The sequence below is a fragment of the Mandrillus leucophaeus genome, unplaced genomic scaffold (genome assembly GCF_000951045.1).
Source record: "Mandrillus leucophaeus isolate KB7577 unplaced genomic scaffold, Mleu.le_1.0 Scaffold134, whole genome shotgun sequence".
Lineage (NCBI taxonomy): Eukaryota > Metazoa > Chordata > Mammalia > Primates > Cercopithecidae > Mandrillus > Mandrillus leucophaeus.
Genome location: NW_012101299.1, coordinates 1,947,780 through 1,952,578, shown reverse-complemented (window position 1 = coordinate 1,952,578; position 4,799 = coordinate 1,947,780).

The window sequence follows — 4,799 nt, the reverse complement described above, 5'->3', positions numbered from 1 at the left end:
ACTGAATCCTGTCAAAAAGATTCTAAAATGCCATATTTGGTTACATCAAAAGGCAATCCCTTTTGTTGTAAAATAATAAGAGAACATACTGGTGCCAATGGTGTGGGTTATCATTGTTGCCAGGCCAGGGGAGTCATTTTACATTGTGTTTGCTTGTTTTGTCTATCTTCCTTTCCCTGCAGGCCGATTGTAGGAATAACTTTATCAAGGGGAAAAAATCCAACTCTCTTAAGGAGTGGGAAGGATGAAGAAAGCAAAGTGAGAGACAGCCCCTTTTATTTAACTCCATCCCCCCACCACCTTCATCTCATCGCCTTCACTCCTAGACCAAGGTCCCATTGCACCTTAACGGTGCCGGGACAGGACAGAGGCACCCTCAGTGAGGTGACAGGAAGCCTGTCGATGGCCAAACAGGAAGCTGGGGGCTCGTCTATCTTTGCAAATCAGATCACTTCCTCTTTCAACTACGTAGAAACTCTGACTTGTCCCATGTTGGGAAGGTAACAATCCAATGGGGCACCGACTGTCTTCCCTTCTAATCCCCCAAGTCCGGTTTCCAACTGAGCTGAAGGTGCACATGGGATCACTGGAGCAGCTGTTGAAGTCCATTTCCAGCTGAGCTGAAGGTGGAGATGGGATCACTGGAGCAGCTGTTTCTGCAAATGCCACAGTCTCAAAGTTTGTCCACCTGCGCACAGAGGGCTTGATATTCTTCCTTCCTGTTAACAGAAACCTTTGGGATATGGCCTGAGGTAATAGCTCTGTGCACAAAATATGACTCACTAAATCAGTTGTGGGGGAGGAGGCCTCAAATTAGGTGGCTTTCCGGGGTCTCAGCAGCTGTGGGCAGGGTTCGTCACATTAGGTGATGTGTAAAGGCCTCATAATGAGTTGTACCTTCCACTCCTGAGTCAGGAAACTCCCGCTACGCCATAGGCTGAGACACGCGGGGCTGTGCCACTTAGGCCTCATTTTGATGATGACACCTGGCTGATTTGTTTGCAGCTTTGTTATTACGGCTGAATGCTTGATGGAAATCTTCTGTATGCATACATACATATGTGTATGTGTGTGTGTATATGCATGTACACACACACACACGCACACGCACACACTCTCTCTCTTCCTGTTAACCGGAGAGAGATACCCAGGTTAGTGGCACCAAACAGGGGAGCAGAAAGGAATGAGAGAAGCAGTCTGTTTCCATGTGGCCACTAATGCTTTGTGTGTCTGTGCTCCAGGCAGCAGCCTGATCCAGGCTGGGCAGCCAAGGACTGAGTCTTCCTCCTGCCTTGCCCTCTCATCCATCACATGTATTGGCTAAAACTCTCAGCAAATAGAGTTCCGAGTGCTCTCCAGATACATGAATTGCAGCAGCCTGATCCAGGCTGGGCAGCCAAGGGCTGAGTCTTCCTCCCGCCTTGCCCTCCCATTCATCACATGTATTGGCTAAAACTCTCAGCAAATAGAGTTCCAAGTGCTCTCCAGATACATGAATTGAGTTTTTATAAACAGAAGTCTGTTTTAAATCTGCTACCTTAATCCTAAAGCGATGCCTTATAGTTTGATGAATTATATTTGTGTATTAAATTAACCCAGTTTGTGTAAATTCGTATCTAGTTTGCATGAAACAGAGTATAGCAAAATGGAATTCTATATCCTTTCTTTTCTGTTGAATTTATCCTTTCTTTTCAGTATTAGATTCAAGTTCCATATTTAGTTTGTTTTAGATTAAAACAACAATAATCCTTTGTTATCTCATAGTTTCTGTAGTTTAGAAATTTGGGAGTGGCTTAGTTGGGTTCTGCCTCGGGATCTTCCATGTAGTCAAGTGTAGTCCTGACACCAGCTGGGGTTATAGTCATCTGAAGGTTTGACTGAGGCTGGAAGACCCACTTCCAAGATGGTACACTCAATGGCTGGCAAGTTACAGACTCACTTCAATTTGCTGCCAAGTTTCTCCTCAACTCAAAATCCCCTCTTCATTTTTTTTTTTTTTTTTTTTGAGATGGAGTCTCGCTATCTCCTAGGCTGGAGTGCAGTGGCATGATTTCGGCTCACTGCAAGCTCCGCCTCCCGGGTTCACGCCATTCTTCTGCCTCAGCCTCCCAAGTAGCTGGGACTACAGGCACCCGCCACCATGCCCAGCTAATTTTTTGTAGTTTTAGTAGACACTGAGTTTCACCGTGTTAGCCAGGATGGTCTCCATCTCCTGACCTCGTGATCCGCCCACCTTGGCCTCCAAAAGTGCTGGGATTACAGGCGTGAGCCACCGCACCTGGCCCTCATCCTTTTCTTCTCATGCAAAGCCCCATTCCCCTTCAACCTGTTCTCACCACACGTAGATGTCATTCTAAATACCCAAGATGACCCCCAGGAAGACATTTTTTGTTGTCAAAATTTTTACTATTTTAATTTGAAGTATTTCCATTTAAGGTTCTGAGCACAAGAACCAAGACAGATTTCTTGATTTAAATTTTCACAACTATAGGGCTTGCCAAATGTCAAATTCTGTCCCCAAATTCCAGCTCCTAACCATTCCTAGTTAATTACTAGGAAAGTTAATTCTAGTTAATTCCAGCTCCCACCCATTCCCAGTTAATTACTAGGGTAATTAACTGTTGGTCACTTAAAAATTGCTTCCTTTCGGCTGGGTGCAGTGGCTCATGCCTGTAATCCCAGCACTTTGGGAGGCTGAGGCGGGCAGATCACGAGGTCAGATCGAGACCATCCTGGCTAACATGGTGAAACCCCGTCTCTACTAAAAATACAAAAAATTAGCCGGGCGTGGTGGCAGGTGTCTGTAGTCCCAGTTGCTTGGGAGGCTGAGGCAGGAGAATGGCATGAACCCAGGAGGTGGAGTTTGCAGTGAGCCGAGATGGTGCCACTGCACTCCAGCCTGGGTGACAGAGAAAGAATCTGTCTTTAAAAAGAAAAAAAAATTGCTTCCCCTCATCTTCAGAGAGTATTTCTATACTGAGAAGCATCACAAGCATCAGGGCCCAGGCACAAACCCCCGCAGCCCAGGTCTCCCTCTGCATACAGGGTTCTTTCCGACTTATAAAGAGCAGGAGTGTTGTCCATGCTGGGAAAATGATATGAAGAGAAATCATCAACTTGAAGACCCTGAGCACTCCTTAAATGCCAGTCTGGTACCGCAGCCTTCCCTGTCCTTGGAGTGAATCTGGGCACTTGTTTTCTAAACAGCCATATCACTCTTCCTCTTGGGGCATTAGGTCAGTCGTTTATGTCGCTCTTCTGCATTGTCATTTCTGATTGCCACTGGAATCCACTGTAGAGAAGCTCCAATGGCTGCCAAAAAGCAAAACAAAATGAACCTTGAAATTGGAGAGGGAAAAAAATACCGCAGTAGTCCCTGAGGAAACCTTGGGTAGTGGCCGGCCATCCTTCGCACCCCCTGAACCACAGCCAGAGGGAAAAACTTCCACCTACATCTGGCTACAGAGCCCGACGCCGTTAATCTCAACCGAATCTACTCTACCAAAAAACCTCAAAGGCAGTTAATTTGTTATTTTACATGCGTTTATTATTTCTGCTGGCAAACTGTTTACTCACAGGTAAGGTAGTCAGTTGATAAACTGAATAAAGAAAAAAAGGTGAAATCCTAATATATAAGAGAGGAGAGAAGGGGCAGAAAAACCTGCAGGCCGTGTAGAAACAAGAGCACCACCATGGACCCCATGCCCCTCCACTGGGGGAGTTCTTGAGTAGGATCAACCTCCAAACCCTCTTCCAGCTCTGGGATGAGATGGCTCCTCTCTTGGTCACAGGACCGTAGATGAAGTGGTGCCGCTCTCCACAGCGAATGGTGTGGCAAACAGAACATGCTGGTTGCTGGGGCAGACCCTATGGCAGCCAGACACGGCTGGCCGTCCACAAAGGGTCTGATCCCCATCAGGGCTGTGGCACCCTCGGACAGGAGGGGCTTCTGGGAGCTGTGCAGGTGCAATCTGAGCGTGGGGCATGGCGGCTGTGTCCCCTTTGGGTGTCCAGAGTCTAGCCAGGAAGTAGATTTAGTTAATGTTAACAGAGGGATTTAACACACAGATCTGTGAGTCAGCGATTAGAGAACTGAAGAGGGGAAAGTGAGGCATAGCGGCATTATCTCAGAGACAGTCCTGAGGGAGGCAGCTGCCACCGCCAGGCCAGAGGGAAAAGAGGAGGCTTTGAGAGTTCTGAAATCTAGACGTTCAGGGGAGAGGCCCAGTCAAGGTGTTGCTGAAGCCTCCAAGAAGGGGCTGGTGCCTATCTCCAGGAGCTGGGAGTGAGACCCATAGAGGGGAGAGGCTCATCTGCCCCAAGAGGCTGGGGATGGGCGCTCTGCTGAGCTGGGTCTAAGGCCCCCCAGGTTGGTGCCGGCACCTTCGAAGAAGTCCAGACAAGGATAAACGCAAACTAGAGGCCAGGTGCGGTTGCTCACGCCTATAATCCCAGCACTTTGGGAGGCCAAGATCTCAGATCACCTGAGGTCAGGAGTTCAAGACCAGCCTGGCCAACATAGTGAAACCCCATCTCTACTAAAAATGCAAAAATTAGCCAGGCATGGTGGCCCGTGCCTGTAGTCCCAGCTACTCGGGAGGCTGGGGCATGAGAATCACTTGAACCTGGGAGGCAGAGGTTGCAGTGAGCCGAGATTGCGCCACTGCACTCAAGCCTGGGTGACAGAGTGAGACTCCATCTCAAAAAAAAATAAAAGGCAAGCTAGAACCACCTGCTACTGCTGAGTGCACACTTGCTGCAGTGACAGCCAGTATTGCAGCCTGTCTCCAGGTCCCCAT